Source organism: Mauremys reevesii, linkage group 12, assembly GCF_016161935.1.
Source record: "Mauremys reevesii isolate NIE-2019 linkage group 12, ASM1616193v1, whole genome shotgun sequence".
In the NCBI taxonomy this organism is placed as follows: Eukaryota; Metazoa; Chordata; order Testudines; family Geoemydidae; genus Mauremys; species Mauremys reevesii.
The window spans coordinates 41,149,398-41,169,395 of record NC_052634.1 but is presented as its reverse complement, the minus strand read 5'-3'; the positions used below and the strand labels follow the sequence as shown (position 1 = coordinate 41,169,395).

General features: G+C 52.4%; 2 non-coding genes across 2 annotated transcripts; both read left to right on the top strand.

Annotated features, from left to right (window-relative positions):
* The first annotated feature begins 2,674 nt into the window (after window positions 1-2,674).
* TRNAT-AGU lies at window positions 2,675-2,748 on the top strand. Its single transcript has one exon. It is a non-coding gene; the product is annotated as a tRNA-Thr (tRNA).
* A 9,678-nt stretch (window positions 2,749-12,426) lies between these two features.
* LOC120376365 lies at window positions 12,427-12,616 on the top strand. Its single transcript, XR_005587247.1, has one exon. It is a non-coding gene; the product is annotated as a U2 spliceosomal RNA (small nuclear RNA).
* The last annotated feature ends 7,382 nt before the right edge of the window (window positions 12,617-19,998 follow it).

The following is a 19,998-nucleotide window of genomic DNA, read 5'->3' as shown; positions in this document are numbered from 1 at the left end:
TGGCGGGGAATTGTTGCCTTCTGTAGCTTCCACGGGAGCCCAGCACAGACAATCTGGAGAAAGTGTTGGAAGCTGTGAGGCTCGGTTCACGATGACCGAGAAATGGTGCGAAATGATTAGATGAAAATGTAGATAGAAAGAGGAGAGGACATTTGAAGTGGATTCAACATACCAGGAGACAGTTGGTGCACTGTGCTGCACCGTATGCTGGCAACATGGCGTCTGCCGTAGCTTTCACGGAGGGAGGAGTGAGTGACGGCACACACCCAGAAACACCTGTGAGAATATTTTTGCCCCATCATGTACTGGGAGCTTAACCCACAATTCCAATGGGTGGCAGAGACTGCGGGAATTGTGGGATAGCTACCACAGTGCAATGCTCTGCCACTCGATGCAGCCTCGGTACTGTGGACGCACTCCCCCGAATTCACACGCTTTAGTGGGGACACATAACATTGAATGTATGAACTCGATTCAGGAAATTCGAATAAAATAACTTTGGGGCACTTCGGCGGCGGGTCCCGGAGCGGAAGGACCCCCCCGCTGCCGAATTGCTGCCAAAGCGGAAGAATCTCCAGGGGCCCGGGTCCCACGAGAGTTTTCCGGGGCCCCCAGAGTTAGTGAAGGACCCCACTCCAGGAACCCCAAAAAGCTCTTGTGGGGGCCCCTGCTGGGCCCAAGGCAAATTGCTCCACTTACCATCCCCCCTGGGTGGCCCTGATGGGACCTGGAGCTACTGTTATTTCAGGACTCCTGTGAGACCCTCAGCTGGTTGGTTTGCACTCTGCTCTCATTGCTTCTCTCTCAGGACTCTCTCTCCTCCTCCCTCTCTGCTGCTCTCCTCCCCTAGGCATTGAACCCAGCCCTTGCTGCTGCCAACGCCAACTGGCAGAACGGCCTATAAGTCCCCTGTCTGATGGGAGACCAATGCATGTGGTCAGCCATAAGCAATATGATATTTTCTGTCTTATTCTCTAGCCCTTTCTTAATGATCCCCAAGATTCTCTTTGCTTTTTTGACCGTCGTTGCACACTGAGTTTTCAGAGAACTATCCCCAGTGACTCCAAGATCTCTCTTGAGTGGCAACAGCTATTTTTGGCCTCGACATTTTATATGTATAATTGGGATTATGTTTTCCAATGTTCATCACTTTGCATTTATCAACAAATCTACCATTTTGTTGCCCTTTCACCCAGTTTTGTGAGCTCTTTTTGTAACTCTTTGCAGGCTGCTTTGGACTTAAATTTCCTGAGTAGTTTTGGATCATCTGCAAATTTAGCCACCTCGCTGTTTACCCCTTTTTCCAGATCATTTATGAATATGTTGAATAGTACTTGTCCCAGACCCCCTGGGGGGCATCACTATTGACCTCTCTGCATTTTGAAAACTGACCATTTATTCCTACCTTGTAATCAGTTATTTACCCATGAGAGGACCTTCCCTCTCCTCCCATGAGAGTGTAATAGAGCAGAATAGGGCTTCCTTGGGTGTGGGCGTGAATTGAGAATATATCAGGGGGTTGTGCACATTTATTGTCCTGGTGAAAAAGTGTGTCTGATATTCAGTCTTTGCTGCTCCTGCCGGCTGTGACTGCTGAGGACATTTTCCTTCTCTGCTCCAGGGTCTCTCCTCTGCCAGATTCTCAAAAAGTCAGGCCCCCTGCAGACTATGGCAGAGCAGTTTGGTAATAGGCTGCAGGACTCACCACGTAAGAATGTAGCTGCTGTAGCACCTTGACTGTCCATGGGCCAAATCCTGCAGCCCTGGATAACCTCCCACTGATGGTGATGGGAATTGAGCCTTTGTAACTAGCTGCTGGTACCTGAGGTCTCAGCTATGGATTAAACTGGTGGCAAACACAGCTTCAGCCAAAGAAGAGAAGGACGTAAGTGAAAGAGCAAAGCCGGCCATCCGGGGAGCTGCTGCAGTCCCGTCACCACAGCTGGAAGGGAGAAGAGGAAAAACTCCCTAAAGTGCTGGGAGCAGCCCTGAGAAAAGGAAGTTTGTCAGTGAGATCAGTAGCAATAACTGTGAAATGATGGAGTGCTTTCTCCTCTGTGCCGACATGGCTGAATTGTGTTACTTTACTGTGAGAATAAGCTTTAAAATATCCTGCTCTAATTTCAGGATGGGTCTGTAACCATAACTGGACTCTGTGCGAAGTGGCCTCTGGAAGTGATCTCTGCGCAGAGCTGGCTGAAGAGCCTTCCTACTCCCCAGGAGATCCTGGCTTGACCTGCTAGTTCTTCCTTGCTGAACCTAGTTTGTCTGTCAGGCTCTTTTCTTTTATTTCTTTTAATGAAAAGAAAAGACCTCACTGCACAATCCTTGTAAGTGTTTGTTCAAGACACAGAGACCCTTCCCTTCAGCTAAGTCTTGGAAAGTGTTAAGTGGTAAATCTGGAGCTGATGGAAAGGTTACCATGACTCAGAGTTGAGCTGAAGCTGCTGTGACTGAAACACAGAGCACTAATCAGTATCTGATCATGGCAGCTTGTGGGAGAAGTGCATGTTAGAAGCCCTCTGTCAGCTCAGCTGTGGCTTTCCATGCACAGAGAGTCAGACAGCAAAAAGTCTGCAAGTCTTGAAGGAAATGGGGAATGTCTGTACTTTGGAATTTGAAGGTGTAGTCTTGGACCATCAAGTGTAGTGGTTACAAAGGCTCTTTTGGGGAAGGCACCATGGCTTAACTGGCTAAAGCACCTGTCTAGTAAACAGGAGATCCTGGGTTCAACTCCCAGTGGTGCCTTGCTCTATAGCTTTCATCTCCTTTGCTCACATTTTCCTGTGTCTTCCTAGGAAACAGAAGAGACCTCCCTTGACAATCCAAGTAATTGCTTGTGAAGGAAAAGGCTTCTTTCCAACGGAGCATTGGAGAGAATCAAATCCTCAGTCTGGTGTTGATGAAAAGGCTATTGGCATTGGCAAGGAGGTTGCTCCAGCTGCAATTTGCTGTGACAGGAGACCCTGTGTCATGCGCCCATGCGATTCGCTGGGGATATCTGTGCACAGAGCCCCTTCTAGAGGGTTCTCTGCAGGGCTTGCAGGAAATGGAGAATGACTGTCCTTTCACTTTTCATGTTATTGTTGATGAAAAATGGAGCAGTTCGGGGAGAAGTCCCAGAGCGTGGCACCATGGCAGAGCTTGCCAAGAGAGCTGCTGGATAAAGAGCAGATTCAGGATCCAGCATCCAGTGCTGCCTTGCTGAACGTGCCTCCTCTTGTCCCCTTTTGGTCAATCTTTTTTGTTAATGGAGAAGCCCGACTCTGGCTAGCCATGCAAATGCTTGCAAAAGAAACGGGTCTTTTTGCTGACAAGTGTCAAAAGGAGGCTTTGGATAAACATGGAAACAAGGTCAAGGTCACTGTAACTCATCTTGCATGTGCAGCTGTTGAAGCTACAAGGCAGAGCACTAAGCACAGTATTACCACGGCTGGTCACAGCAGGGTCTCTGTGTGGTGGGATCCGTGGGGTACAATCCCAAACTGTGGAACTGCTCTGTCCTCTTCTCTCTCCAGCCTGGGCTGTGTCTTACAATGCTGCACTAGTGACAAGCAGCAAAACCCCCTCCATGTGCTGTGATCACTCAGCCAACAACATGCAGCAATGCACCCAACTAAGTTGCATGAATGCTCTATAAGCCACTCCTCAATTATACATAGAGAGATACCAGCATATCTCCCCAGCCCTCAGCCTTGCACCTCAGAAATGTACCATCTCACACTGCTCAAAACCTCTTGAAAAGTGCAAGCTCATTAATTAATTCACCGCTTCCTCAAAAAGAAAGTGAACATGCACCAGCCTTTTTAATCTGAGCAGCTTTCCCAAGCACTTTGGACAATTTCACAAGTAAGTATAAAACATTACAATAAGTTTATTAACTACAGAAAGATAGATTGTAAGTGATTATAAGTGTTAGGCAGAGAGATCAAAGTAAATGAAAATAGAATCTAAGTGTGACATTCTAGACCTTTGGGGGAGCGGCTGTAACCCCCATATTCCTCATTTTCATATAATCGTGATCTTACATATAGAGCATGACTTGTAAGGTATCAGGGGAAAGGATATGATCTGCTGAAAGTCATTTCTCTACCCATAGATGTATACCATTCATGCATATGAAGTTATAAGAATTGTGTAGTATGGTTGTCACTATGCTGTAAGCAGTGATGAGCTGCCAAAATATTAACAACTGGTTCCCTCCTTCTCACCTCACGAGGGGTTCGTGCCCCCCTGGGAGGTCATGCCCCATCCAACCCCCCATGTTCTTGACACCCCCCCAGGACCCCTGACCCATCCCCCCCTTTCCCTGTCCCCTGACTGCCCTTTGCAGCCCCATCCAACCCCTCCTCTCATTTTTGATGGCCCCCCGGGACCCCTGCCCCATCCAACCACCCCTTCTCTCTGTCCCTGAGTGCCCCCACCACCTCATCCAACCCCTGCTCCTTCCTGATTGCCCCCCGGGATCCTTGCCCCCATTCAATCCCCCTGTTCCCTGCCCTCTGACCGCCCTGACCCCTATCCACCCCTCCACAACCAACCAAATACCCCCTCCCTGCTCCCTGCCCCCTTATCACACTGCCTGGGGCCGGGACCGGGTCCACTCCGCCGGGACCTCAACCAGCCCTGCGGGCCTGACTCCCCGGGCCGGGCCGGCACCGGGGCCAGAGCCGCTCCGCCGGCACCGGGGCCGGAGCCACGGGGCCCAACTCCCCGGGCCGGGCCCGCTTGGCTGGGACCGGGCTGGGGCACTCGGCCAGGGCCAGAGGGAGCCATTCCGCCCCCACACCCAGATTACCTGCCTGCTGCTTTTTTCTGGCTTCCCGTGAACATTCGATTTGCGGGAAGCAGGGGAGAAGGAGGACGGAGCATTCAGGGGAGAGAGGGAGATGAGCTGGGGCCGGGCAGACAGCTGCCTGAGCCTTTGTTAAATTTAAAAGCTTTTTAGAACTGGTTGTCCTAGAACCACCGGTTCTAAAAAGGCTTCTAAATTTAACAACCGGTTCTTGTGAATGGGTGTGAACTGGCTGGAGCTCACCACTGGCTGTAAGTTGGGGGAATCAGCCATCACCTGCATGAGGCCACACATGGGGAATTGCTCAACCTTGCTTGGAAAGACACATGGTGCTGGGCCCCCCTCATCCAACTGAAGTCTTCAGTGTCACAGTGACCCAAGGTGTGTGCACAGAATGGGGATGGTGTATGTGTGGGTGGGTGAATGGATGGATGAATTGATTTCTGCATGTGTTTGTGTGGTTTTCTGCAAGGGTTTTGTGTGTGTGGGGGTGTTATTACAGCTCTGGGGGTTGTGTTTGTGGCTTTGCAAATGTGTGTGTGTTCATGTGGCTGGATTTGTGCATGTGTTTGCATCTGTTAGTAGTTGTGTTGATGTTGGCTGGATTTATGTGGGTGTTTGTGTATATTAGCAATTGTGTGTGTGTGTGTGGCTGCATTCATGCATGTGTTCGTGTATGTTTGCAATTGTGTGTGTGTGTGTATGTGTGTGCGAATGCTCAGCTGCCCTCTGCCGGTGCAACAACCGTTTCTCTATATGTCACAGCCCCCATACCGTCGACCCCGGTGGTGATTTTCCCATCTTACAAGGGCTGGCTGGCCTGACGCTTCTCCTCTCTGCGGAGTGTGGCGGGGGCAGCAGCTCACCCCCTGTGGGGCAGGAGGGCCCAGGTGTGGGGCACTGGGCTCCGATGCACCTGGAGAGCAGCTCAGGTGAGGTGGGGCAGGGCATGTGGTGTCCGTTCTGTGTTGCCTGGTGCTGGGCCATTACACAATCCCCAGCCACGCCGCACAGCGCGCCCCAAGAGGGGGCAGGGGGCCAAGCAGACGATCCAGCACGAGGGGGGAGAGGATGTGTGATTGGGGGGAGGAAAAGCCTTGGGCTGCACTGGGGGAGCGCAGAGCAGGGGTGACACCCCAGAAACCTGCAGCAAAGGGATGGACAGGTGGGGTGGGTGGATAGAAGAGGCAGCGAGCCTAAAATCTAAAAGGGGCGTGTGGGGTCTAGTGGTCAGAACGGGGGAGGGGGGTTGGTGGTCAGAATTCCTGGGTTCTATCTCCAGCCCTGGGAAGGGAGTGGGGTCCAGTGGTTAGAGTGTGTGTCGGGGGGGGAGCCAGGACTCCTGGGTTCTCTCCCTGGCTCTGACTCTCTCGTGTGCAATCTCTCGGCAGTTACCCAACTCAGCAGCGTGTGGGAGTGAGGGGCTGGGGCCGGGTTGTGACACAGCCCAGAGTCCCGTACTGCCCCTTTGTTACCCAACTGGGGCAGGGTGGGGGATAGCCTGGGAGACCCGCTAAGAAAAGCGCTTCTGGTGGGTCTGTGTGTGGGTCACGCTGCCCCCTGCTGGATAGACCCCTCTAGGTCAGAACCAGTCTCAGCCCGGGTCAGACCCTGGGAGCCCAGCCCCCTCTGTCACCACGGCCATGTCTATTGGTCTCCTGGAAAGGTCCATTCTCCTTGGTAACTGTCCAGTGGCAGTGAGTTCCACAGGCCTCGGCACAGGCTGTGTGGGGCAGGACGTCCTTGTGTTGGGAGGAGTGGGAGTGAAATGTGTGCGGTTGTGTCTCTGAGCACAATTGCGAATATTCTGGTGTGTGTGTGTGTGATTGTGAGTGTGGCTGGGGGTGTGATTGTTTCTCTCTCTGGGGGTTGGGCTAGCATGCCCCTCTGGGTGTGTTGCGTGTGAGTGTTCTTGGGATTGAGAGTCCCGTTGTGCGTCAATGTGTGTGTGTGTGTGTCACTTGCTGCAGGATACAAAATCCTGCAAAGCCACCACACACACACACAGAGCAGGGCTCAGCCCCACCAGCAGGGGGCAGCAGGGACACACACGTCTCTCCTGGGCCAGCTTGGACAATTTCCCATCACGACCCGGCACAGTGCTGGTGCCCCCACACGGCGATGGGCAGTGACCGGGCAGGGGGGGCAGATGTGCTGGATTCAGAAGGAAGCACTTTGGGAAAATCAGTCACGGCCCTTAGCAAAGCTGGGACACAGACCCAGTGACCCCTGCACCACCCTGGGAGGGGAGTGGGGTCGAGTGGTCAGAGCAGGGAGGGGGCTGGGCACCAGGACCCCTGGGTTCTATCCCTGGCCCTGGGAGTGGAGGGGGTCAGGACCATGGGGGTCTAGAGCAGGGGGACTGGGAGCCAGGACTCCTGGGTTCCATAGGGGAGACTGTTTTTTCCTGGGCTCCCCTCCCTAGAGATCCCAGCCCAGCCCCCTAGTGGAGAGTGAGTGGGAGCGCTGGAAGTTGCTCTCCCACTTCAGAAACATGATTCAACCTCCCCTCCCCCAATTGGCTGTGACATCATGGACCCCCCCCCCCCTCCCCACGGCAAACAGTAGAAGGCCCGCCCACCGGAGAAGGGGGGCTCTAGTTACACCCACAAGCCCAGTCATGGTTGCAAAGAAATGCCACACAACCCCCCCGCTAGGACAGGATCTGCTGCTCCCACCAGTTTCCTTATCACCAGGATCTGCTCCCCACCAGGCACCACACCCCATTCACACACCTTTGGTCAGTACGTAGCTCAGTGTGAATCACTGCCCCGAAGTGACTCCGGTGCAGGCACCCACAGCACGAACTCCCCACACCGGATTCTGTCCACACGCAGAGAATTCTCTCCGCCGGGCTCCTTCGGTTCCTCTCGCTGCTCCCCGTCCTGCCGCCAGACACTGCTCATCTGCATAACCCCGCCCATGGACACGTGACACCTTCTGTCGTTTTGGTCTCCAGTGAATGAGTCGCCTGCAGAGAGTGAGCCCGTCACCGCACGTCACAGCCCCAGCGCACGTCACAGCCGCCGGGCGGGGATTGTATGTGAGCCCCGCGCTGGGGGCGGGGCTTCAGGGAGAGACCCAGCCCCATAGACAGCCTGGGGCAGGGAGCTATTGGGGGAAGGGATGAGGGGATGGGGGGAGAAGGGGGGAGGGAGAGACCCACCCCCATAGAGCTGCAGGGGCAGGGGATCTTGGGGTCAGGAGGGGAGAAGGGGGATTGGCAGAGACCCAGCCTGGGGTGCAGGAGAAATGGGGTGGGGTGCAGGGAGACATGTCGGGTGGGGTTGGGGTGTGTGAAATGTTGGTCCAGGGAAACTGAGTCACTCCCAGGACATCGTGTGCAGGGGGGAGCACAGGGGCAGGGAGAGAGCCCCAGCCCCAGCCCCACAGAGCCCCAGAGGGATATTGGGGGCAGGGGAGGTGATGGAGGGGGGAGAGACCCAGCCCCATAGACCCCTAGAGGCAGCGGGATATGGGGAGGGGGTAGGAGAGGGGATGGCAGAGGAGAGACCAATCTCCATAGACCCCCAGAGGCAGGAAATGAGGGGAGAAGTGGGGAGGGAGGGATCCAGCCCTATAGACCTGTAGGGGCAGGGAGATATTGGGGGCAGGAGGGGAGAAGGGGGGTTGGCAGAGACCCAGCCCGGGGTGCAGGGGAAATGGGCTGGTTTGGAGGGAACTGGGGAGGAGAAGAGACACATGGCAGGACACATGTTGGGACAGGGAAACTGACTCATTCCGAATACATGCGGAGCAGGGCAGGGCGGAAGCAGATCATGCTGGTCCCAGGGTAATTTTGGGGGGTTCTGATCCCCCACTCAGCCAGGGGGCTCCCCTCTGGGCTGAGGAGACCTGGGGTGGGTAGGTGCAGGGGCTGGGTGTGTGTGTCAGGCTGGGGGAGCTGCCTGGGCAGAGGGGCTGGAACTGGGGGGGCTGCAGCAGCCCCTGGCTTGACGTGGTTTCCATCACACCCAGGGGTTACAGTTGGTTCAGTGGCTCAGCACCCCCCACTATACAGATTGTTCTGGCACCACTGGCCTAGGGTCACCGTCTAGTGCTCAGGGCCTGCCTGGCTCTCCTAGAGCAGGGCGAGCGCCCGGCTCTCCTGGGGCAGGGCTGGCGAGAGCTCTGGACAGATACTAACAGCGCCGGGGAGCCTGGATGAATATTAGTTGGACAGAGGAGCCTGGGGCAGTTTATCAGAGAGCAGAAATGAATCCTGAACACAGCGCTGGAGCTGCAGTGCTCAACGCGCGGGCCTGGGTCTCCTGCACAGTCTCCCTGCACCCCCTCGTGGCATAACAAGTTCCCTGCAGAGAAGCAGAGGTGCGGGACCGAGGGGTGCGGCGGGGGCTGCAGCACCCCCATGTCTCACTGTGCAAAGCTCTAGGTGCTGTGGGAACAAAGCCGGCATTATTGTGTGATTCCAGAGAACCCCTGGGCTGTGCTGCCCCTGTGCAGTGTGAGCAGGAATTGCACGTTTTCACACTGCTTGTGAACACCAGGGCCCGTGCAACCATTTAGGCAAACTAGGTGGCCGCCTAGTGGTTGGTGGCGCCTAATAACCCTCTCAGGCGAGGAGGTGGAGCGGAGGTGAGCTGGGTGGGGGGGCGCGCGGGGAGGGCTGTCCCCAGTAATGGGGGATTGGGGGCGCAGAGGGGAACCACTCCCCACCCCGGCTCACCTCCGCTCTGCCTCCTCTGCCGAGCACACAGCCCAGCTCTAATTCTCCTCCAGTCGGCGTCGCAAGCCTGGGCGGGGAGGAGAATTAGAGCGATGCCGGGGTGCTCAGTGGAGGGGTGGAGCCGAGGTGAGCTGGGGCGGGCTCCCCAGGCAGGCTTAGCTTCCGCAGGCAGGGGCGGCAGGTTATATCTGTGTGCGGTGCCCGGGCTCCAGGAATATTCAGGGCTGGGGGCCCTGCTCCAGCAATATTTGGAGCTGGGTCTCTCCCCCGGCCCTGAGCCTCCCCAATGCCCCAAACCCTCATCCCCAGCCAGAGCCCTCATCCCCCTGCACCCTAATCCTCTGCCCCAGCCCTGAGCCCCCCTGCACAGCATGAACCCCTCATCCCCCTGCACCCTAATCCTCAGCCCCAGCCAGAGCCCTCATCCCCCGCACCCTAATCCTCAGCCCCAGCCCTGAGCCCCCTGCAGCATGAACCCCTTATCCCCCGCACCCTAATCCTCAGCCCCAGCCCTGAGCCCCCCGCAGCATGAACCCCTCATCCCCCTGCACCCTAATCCTCTGCCCCAGCCCTGAGCCCCGCAGCATGAGCCCCTCATCCCCCTGCACCCTAATCCTCAGCCCCAGCCCTGAGCCCCCTGCAGCATGAACCCCTTATCCCCCCGCACCCTAATCCTCAGCCCCAGCCCTGAGCACTCACCCCAGCACCCTAATCCTCAGCCCCAGCCCTGAGTCCCCACCAGCAACATGAAACCCTCATCCACAGCCCCCCAACCCTCACCCCGGGACGCCCGCCGGTCCCCCCACTCCCTCCCCACAAGGTGCACCCCGCCCCCGTCCCACATACCCCTTCCCAACCCCAAACTCCATCCCAAAGCCTGCACCCTTCACCCCCTCCTGCACACCCACCCCTGCCCCAGCCCCGAGCCTGCACCCAAACTCCATCCCAAAGCCTGCACCCCTCCTGCACCCTAATCCCCAGCCCAGGATCTGCACCCCAGACCTCCCCCTCCCAAGCCCCCTCCCAGAGCATTAGGCAGGTGGGAGCAGAGTTGGGGGGGCAGAGTTGGGGGGCGGGTTCTGGGCACCACCAAAATTTCTACAAACTTGCCACCCATGTCCGCAGAAGGTCTCCCCAGGCAGGGTAAGCTGCCGTGGCAGGGGGTGGGGTGGGGAGGAAGTCTCCCCAGGCAGGGTTAGCTGCCACGGGGAGATGGGGGGAGTAGTTGCTGCAGGGGGGCTCCCCGGGTGGGGGGCTGAGTTAGCTGTGGGAGGTGGGGGAACGGACAGACGCGGTTAGCTGGGTGGGAGGGTGCAAGGTGGAAGTTTCACCTAGGGCCCAAAACTTCCTTGCACCCGCCCTGGGGCTTTCTGCACCCCTGACAGGCTGATTAGACACCTGCAGCCAATCAAGGCAGAGCTACTCAGGGCACTTGGATTTAAAAAGGAGTCACTTCAGTTTGTGGTGTGTGCGTGAGGAGCTGGGAGCAAGAGGTGCAAGGAGCTGAGAGGGTGTAGCTGCTGGAGGACTGAGGAGTACAAGCGTTATCAGACACCAGGAGGAAGGTCCTGTGGTGAGGATAAAGAAGGTGTTTGGAGGAGGCCATGGGGAAGTAGCCCAGGGAGGTGTAGCTGTCATGCAGCTGTTACAGGAGGCGCTATAGAGAGCTGCAATCCACAGGGCCCTGGGCTGGAACCCGGAGTAGAGGGCGGGCCCGGGTTCCCCCAAACCTCCCAACTCCTGATCAGACACAGGAGGAGTTGACCCAGACTGTGGGTTCCACCAGAGGGGAAGATCACTGTGGTGAGCAAATCTGCTAATAAGCGCAGGACCCACCAAGGTAGAGGAGGAACTTTGTCGCAGCCTCTAATTGCAGCATTTTTAAACGATCTGCATGCTGCTTGCGGGCTCCTAACACTTGCCACAGCAGCTCCTTTTAACTTCCATCCAACCACTTGTACTTATGCCGATAGGTCGACTTTAGGTCTTTAACTTTGATTGGTAGCTGAGAAGATGGTAAATTGGACAGAAACCTCTTCATTTCCTTGTTATTTCCTGACTTCTTTATTCATCGCTTTTTCCTTATTTCCCAGCAGATTGACTAGACCTGGGTGCTAGCAGGGGGCCCTGACGGGCTCCTTATTTTCTGATTTCTTTTGGAAGCATTGAACTTGCCAGGGCACAGTCAGAACCTGGATGCTCATGTCAATGTAACACCTCGTACTCAGCTTTAGTTCTGTTTCTCAGCTCTTTTGGAAAATCGATCTTTAGTCTGTCATGTAGCATCCTTGCATTAGGAGATGGCTAATTAATAAGACCATAAACCTTGGCAATCAAATGGAACCGGAAGTCCACAGAAGAGCCCGAAAGGCCCTTGGGGAGTGGAGTGCAAGTTGAGGAAGACTTCCCTGCAGAGCTTCTCTCTCAATACTCGTTTTCCTGTATTGAGAGCAAAAGTCGGGAATCAGCTCAGGGTACGGTTATACCATGTGTGTGCAGTGGTTAGACAAGGAACTGGACTGGTATGGAGCAAAACTATCTTATGTGTGCCTGATGACTGTACATTTGAGAAGGAGCAGAAAAGAGCATTGGGGCTGCAGGATAGCGCTTGCATAGGCTTTCTTTGGCCTGTTTTGCTGTAAGAGTTAACAGTGAGAGATTGTTAGTCACATGTCAGTGGGTGGGTTTATGCAAATTAGGCGTGTACAGGGAAACCAGCAAGAGGAAGGAGGCTGAAAGACGTCTCTGTCTTTGAACAGAATTGTGTGTTAAGGGCTCTTGCTTTGAATTCTTCCAGTGGAGTCATTTCGGGGAAGTGATCGTCACTTTGAGTTACCTAGTTATCAAGTGTCGTGAATGGTGTTTGGTGCGTGTCTGGGAGCTCCTCGTGCTGAAGTAGAAAGAAGTGGGGGAAGAGCAGCTGCCTAACATCCGAGACTAACGCATTGCTTCTCGGCCTTTTGGCTAAGATAAATGTAGTGTCTGTTCTTATCAGCTTAATATCTGGTAGGTCCTTTATTTGAAGACTATACATTAAATTGATTTTTGAAACAAGGGGATGGAACAGGAGCTTGCTCTGACCACCCCATGCATTGACCTGGTATTGCAGTGTCTCCAGGGCCAGTGCCTCTCCTTCTGGGGAGAATTGTGTGGTTAAAAAAGCAGAATAAGATTCACTCTAAAGATGCTGATTTGAGAAGATTTTTTTTAAATTAGTTGGAAAATCAGGTTTCTTTAGCACTTAAGTTCTTCATAACAATGTATTGTTAAAATTCCTTGGGAGTGTTTTCTGAGTCTACAGCTGTGAGTTTCTTTGTCTTGCTGGAAAATTGTTTTAAAAGCTGAGATTCTTCTATCAGAGAGGTAGCCGTGTTAGTCTGGTTCTGTAGAAGCAGCAAAGAATCCTGTGGCACCTTATAGACTAACAGATGTTTTGCAGCATGAGCTTTCGTTCGTGGGTGAATACCCACTTCTTCGGATGCAAACAGTGCAAGCAGTATTCACCCACGAAAGCTCATGCTGCAAAACATCTGTTAGTCTATAAGGTGCCACAGGATTCTTTGAGATTCTTCTGTTTGCTGTGAGTTTTTTCAACAACATGAGGGATGAATGCTTTCCAGACTGAGGGTCTGTTTGGGAGATGGTTGGTTGGGGGGGGGGGTTGTGTGTGTGGGGGGGGGGGATGACACACAGATTGGCAATATTTGAGGTCACATGTATATCAATAACTGGATGAGTTACACAGACTTCTCCCCACCCAGCCTACGTTCCATGTATCTTGACTGGGCCTGTCGCCCACCATCCCAGAGCAGAAGCCTGAGCCCCACCGCACATGGGGAGGAGGGGAACTCCCGCTGGTTGCCGGCTCCTGCAGTGTTTATGACTCCGGAAGGGGGTAGGGACCAGCCCCTGCAGGCAGTTGGGGGGATGAGCCGCTGCTTTGCTGCCCCCGACTCCCCCTCAATTACAGCCCAGGAGGCTGTGGCCACAATAAAAGCCCCTGGTGGCCACACTTGAGAAATGCTGGAGCCTCACAGTAAACAAATCCCAGCAGGTTTGTCACTCCCTGTCCCCCACCCTGGGGATTTCCTGCCCTCTCCCACCCAGACCAACCTTCCTGGAAGTCCCCACCCCCTATGTATTTACTGCCCTTTCTCCCCACCAAGGGAACCCGCCAGCAACTCCCTGATAATCCCTCCCTCAACTGGCTCCACTGCAGCCATTTCCCTTCCCCGGCCCCTGGGAGGATGGAATGAGCTGGAGCAAAACATGGATGTTGCGCTGCAGCCTGTTAGGGCAAAAAGGGCAACTGGGGACATGTCAGAACAGGAAATAATTTCCCAGCACAATTCCCCCCAGGCTCTTTCCCTGCACACGGATATTCCAGCTTGTCCTGCATGGGACAGAAAAATTCAAATGTAGGGCTGTCAATTAATCGCAGTTAACTTACACAATTAACTTTACAAATATCATGATTAATCTCAGTTTTAATCACACCGTTAAACAATAGAATATCAATTTAAATTTATTATATTTTTTGATTTTCTACATTTTCAATTAGATTGATTTCAATTACAACACAGAATACGAAGTGTACAGTGCTCACTATATATAGTTTTATTACAAATATTTACACTGTAAAATATAAAGTGCTGTAGTGCAATCTCTTTATCATTAAAGTGCAACTTGCATATGTAGATTTTTTTGTTGTTGCGTAAGTGCACTCAAAAAGAAAACAATGTAAAACTTCAAGTCCAGTCAGTCCTACTTCTTGTTCAGCCAATTGCTGAGACAAACAGGTTTGTTTACATTTACTAGAATAATGCTGCCCGTGTCTTGTATACGTCACCTAAAAGTGAGAACAGGCTCTCTCGTGGCACTTTTGCAGCCAGCATTGCAAGGTATTAACATGCCAGATATGCTAACATCCATATGCCTTCATACTTCAACCACCATTCCAGAGGACATGCTCCATGCTGAAAACGCTCGTTAAAAAAATAATGCATTAATTTGTGACTGAAGACCTTGATGAAGAACTGTATGTCTCCTACTCCATGGTTCTATCCGCATTCTGCCATATATTTCGTTTTATGGCAGTCTTGGGTGATGACCCAGCACATGTTCATTTTAAGAACACTTTCACTGCAAATTTGACAAAAAACACAAAGAAGGTATAATGTCAGATTTCTAGAGATAGCTACAGCGCTCGAGCCAAGGTTTAAGAATCTGAAGAGCCTTCCAAAATCCAAGAGGGACGAGGTGTGAAACATGTTGTCAGAAGTCCTCAAAGAGCAACACTCTGATGCAGAACCTCAACCACTAGACAGGAAAATCAATCTTCGGTGGGTGGCATCTGACTCAGATGAGGAATATGAATGTACTTTGGATCGTTATCGAGCAGTACCTGTCATCAGCATGGAAGCATGTCCCTGGCCTCTGATTGCTAGAAGCTGGGAGGGGAGAACAGGGGCTGGACCTCTCCATGGCTGCCTGGTCTGCTCACTCCCTCTGAAGCCCATAGCCAGGGCCAGCCTTAGGGGTGGGTGCCACCAGGGCATTGCCCAGGGGTACCATGCTCAAGGGCGGTGCTGTACGGTGGCAGAGAGGTGTGTGCTGCTGGTGTAAAGTCAGAAACTGCTCCCGGCTGGCAGGGGAGTGCTGCTTGGGGTGCTGCCCAGATTTCTCCCTGCTCCCTCCCGGCATAGGAACATGGGGGGAGGGAGGGGAAGAGAAGGGGGAGAGAGCGGTGATGAGCGGCTACTGCTCCCCCCAATGTTCCTCCGTGCCCCCCTAGGCGGCTGTGAGGGGGGAGCAAGGAGCGACATCAGGGCTCCCTGCCTCCAGGTCACCTTCCCCACCTGGGCTGCATAAGGGGAGGACAAAGAGCAGCCGCCCAGGTAGGGAAGGTGACCTGGAGGCAGGGAGCCCTGATGTCGCTCCTTGCTCCCCCCTCACAGCCCCCTAGCGATGTGCGGAGGAGCAGTGTTCAGGGGCGGCGGGGGGAGCGAGCAGCAATGCAGCTACTCCGTGCATCCAGGTCAGTTTCCCCGAGTGGGCACAGGAGGAGGTGCAGGGGTTAGGGGAAGAGGGGGCACAGTGCAGGGATTAGGGGTGCGGGAGGAGGCAGGGGTTAGGGGTGCAGGGTTAGGGGCACAGGGTGCCAGAGGTCACAGGATTAGGGTATGGGGGGCACAGAGTTAGCGGTGTAGGGGGCACAGGGTTCGGGGTGAGGGACGTAAGGGTGCTGGAAGGGGTGCAGGGTTAGGGGCACCAGAGGTTGGGGATGTAGGGTTAGGGGTGCTGGAGGGAGCACAGGGTTATGGGTGCAGAGGTTAGGGGTGCCAGAGGGGGACACAGGGTTAGGGCGTGGGGAGGACGCAGGTGAACAGTGCAGGGTTAGAAGCACAGGAAGGGGCACGGGGCTCTCCTGTGGCCCAACCCCACAGGAGATTGACCCCATGTTTAAAGAACAAACCTCTATACTAAGGGCTGCAATATCCACTGGGGTGAGAAAAACGGCATCAGCTCCTTGCTGCCCAGCCTGTGAGAGCTCTGACTGTGCGTCTATAAAGAGAACAGCGAATGGAAGTTAAGTGGCTCCGGTTCGCGCTCTGTTAGAGTCCCACCGGGAACAGGGAGCAGAAGTTAAGTTGCCTCCTGTTCTCTAACTGATGGGTGGGGGGGCAGCAGGGATTAGGGGCATGGAGAACGGGGGTGCCTGACAGGCGTTGGGCTGTGGGGTTCCCTGCTGCGGGGTTCCCTGCTGCAGCTCCGCAGACTGGAGCCTGCTCCTCCTGCGCAGGGCCAGCTCCAGCTTTTCTGCTGCCCGAAGCAGGAGGGAAAAAAAAAAAAAAAAGGACAAGCTGTGGCTCTTCGGCGGCAGCTCAACCACACTGCTGCTTCTGTGGCAGTCCGGCGGCGAGTCCTCCCCCCCTTCCTCTTTGGCAGCAATTCGGCGGCAGCTCAAAGACTAAGACAGGGAATGAGGGACCTGCCGCCGAATTTCCGCCAAAGACCCAGCCGTGCTGCCCCGATACCGGACGGGCCGCCCCTTTGAACTGGCCGCTCCAAGCGCCTGCTTGCTACACTGGTGCCTGGAGCCAGCCCTGCTCCCGTGACAAGCAGGGGCTGGTGCAGAGCGTGGCAGGGCAGGGAGATGACATCTCCCCTAAGGGCGGGGCCTTTTCACAGCAAGGGCAGCACCTCCCCGCAGTAGCACAGACCCCACCTGCTCCTCCGGCTTTCTCCTGACACCAGCACCACCCTTCCCAGCACCGCCTCATGGCAGCATCTGCTGCCGGACTCGCACCAGAAATGGGAAGTCTGGGCCGGGCCTGGCAGCGGCTGTCAGGAAATGGAAGCAATGAAGTAAAAATCTTAGGCGAATCCACAGGTTCCATAGAGTCTCTATGGATAGAAATTTCATGCTCTAGTAAAAATATAACAGTAGGGATCTATTATCGACCACCTGACCAGGACAGTAATAGTGATGATGAAATGCTAAGGGAAATTAGAGAGGCTATCAAAATTAAGAACCCAATAATAGTGGGGGATTTCAATTATCCCCATATTGACTGGGAACATTTCACTTCAGGACGAAATGCAGAGATAAAATTTCTCGATACTTTAAATGACTGCTTCATGGAGCAGTTGGTAGGAACCCACAAGGGAGAGGCGACTCTAGATTTAATCCTGAGTGGAGCGCAGGAGCTGGTCCAAGAGGTAACTATAGCAGGACCGCTTGGAAATAGTGACCATAATACAATAGCATTCAACATCCCTGTGGTGGGAAGAACATCTCAACTGCCCAACACTGTGGCCTTTAATTTCAAAAGGGGGAACTATACAAAAATGAGGGGGTTAGTTAGACAAAAGTTAAAAGGTACAGTGACTAAAGTGAAATCCCTGCAAGTTGCATGGGCCCTTTTTAAAGACACCATAATAGAGGCCCAACTTCAATGTATACCCCAAATTAAGAAAAACAGTAAAAGAACTAAAGAGCCACCATGGCTTAACAACCATGTAAAAGAAGCAGTGAGAGATAAAAGACTTCCTTTAAAAGTGGAAGTCAAATCCCAGTGAGGCAAATAGAAAGGAGCACAAATACTGCCAACTTAAGTGCAAGAGTGTAATAAGAAAAGCCAAAGAGGAGTTTGAAGAACGGCTAGCCAAAAACTCCAAAGGTAATAACAAAATGTTTTTTAAGTACATCAGAAGCAGGAAGCCTGCTAAACAACCAGTGGGGCCCCTTGACGATGAAAATACAAAAGGAGCGCTTAAAGATGATAAAGTCATTGCGGAGAAACTAAATGGATTCTTTGCTTCAGTCTTCACGGCTGAGGATGTTAGGAGATTCCCAAACCTGAGCTGGCTTTTGTAGGTGACAAATCTGAGGAACTGTCACAGATTGAAGTGTCACTAGAGGAGGTTTTGGAATTAATTGATAAACTCAACATTAACAAGTCACCAGGACCAGATGGCATTCACCCAAGAGTTCTGAAAGAACTCAAATGTGAAGTTGCGGAACTATTAACCAAGGTTTGTAACCTGTCCTTTAAATCGGCTTCGGTACCCAATGACTGGAAGTTAGCTAATGTAACGCCAATATTTAAAAAGGGCTCTAGGGGTGATCCTGGCAATTACAGACCGGTAAGTCTAACGTCGGTACCGGGCAAATTAGTTGAAACAATAGTAAAGAATAAAATTGTCAGACACATAGAAAAACATAAACTCTTGAGCAATAGTCAACATGGTTTCTGTAAAGGGAAATCGTGTCTTACTAATCTTAATAATCAATTACTAATCTATTAGAGTTCTTTGAAGAGGTCAACAAACATGTGGACAAGGGGGATCCGGTAGACATAGTGTACTTAGGCAAAACAGAGGAATTACCCCATATTTTCTCGTATGTGCTTCTTAGACAGCCCTGGTTCAGCGGCCTCTACCTTATCAGTTAGTTAATTTGCATTAACACAGATGCTCTCTGGCTTGTTTTTTTCTTTTAACTCCTGCTTTTAAACACTGAAAGAAAACATCACTACTTATAGTGCCTGTAGGGCCTAATAAAATGTCATTACATAGCACTGTATACATTCTTCAACTGATTTAACAAAATTGTTCATAGCCAAATGATTGCAATCTAATAAGTTCTTTGCCTGAATTCATTCACAAACATTTCATAGACACCAAAAACTGTTCTCTTAAAAATCACTTGCTTTTCCCTTCCAACAGCCACTTTTATCAACTTAAATCACCATTCCAAATATCCTTCTGAGTATTTGAAATCCTCATGCTTATATTAACTTACTCCTTCTTTCCACTACACCCTCAAAAGTTTCCAAACCTCTCTGTCTGTTGCCCGCCTGCCTGGGCCCGATCCTTTTTTCCTCACTGAATCGTCCCGTCCATGGACACGAGCTTGTTCCACAACCAGTTCTTAGCTAGGAGGGTGAGCTCCTCAACTAGCCCCACCCTTCTGGTCTTTTCCCAAAACATTTCTACTCACAAGACTACCTGAGTCCTTCCTAGTAAGGCTTGCCACCTGGGCAAAATTACATGGCCATTCACTTAACACATAATCCAAACCCCTATGGGGGTCTACCCAGAGACCCACCCATTTGTCTGCTGACACTTAAACAGAAAAGAAAATTACACAAAAAGCAAAGAAAATTACAGTCTAAGCCAAATTTTTCTACTTCTATTATATTGTCCGCTATGGGGGGGCGGGACCGTAAAATTTCAGGACAACCCCAGAGCTTCATCGCACACATGGCTTCCACCCTGAGGAATTACGAACGAGAAGTTCAGTTCCGCTCACACACCTAACGCCCAAATGAACAGAGCAGAAAAACATCAGTAACCGGTTAAACAAAACAGAGCCAAAGCTAAATAGTGCACCAAAACCAAATAGTGTTTCCTTATTCTATTAAAGCTCACCTATAATCATGCTATTCTTAACACCTAACACCAACAGTACCAAACAAAGCAAACATAAACTAACAAGGGTAAAACAGATAGATGGTGTAAATTCTACAGTGCTTTCCAATTCTCTATTGCTCACCAAACTGTGACAAATTTCTGTTACCAATTATCCCTTATGTCAGGCGATCAAACTGACATTGCAGGACTGGGGGGGTAGATAGAGAAATCACACCATATATCCAAATGTTAAAGCTTCATTAAAAATAATAAAACAACAATGGAGAGTGTTGGGAATGCTCCCACATCACTCGGGAAAAATATGAATGCCCCAAGCCTTAAGCCACTTTAATACTTACACATATCCAGACTGGCATGTCTGTGTATAATGTTCAGAGAAGGGAAATAGGTGGACGGGAGATTATCCTGTATACAGCTTGTCCAGCATTTCCAACATGCTGCCACTCTTGGGATGGCTGTTCTTTTACACCCTGGAATCTCCTGCGGCGTCTCTTTCAGAGATTCCAGTTCAGGTCAGCTGCCTGTCCGGCTTCAGGGTTGCAAAAACTGTTGGATCTCACTGAACCGTTAAGCTTTG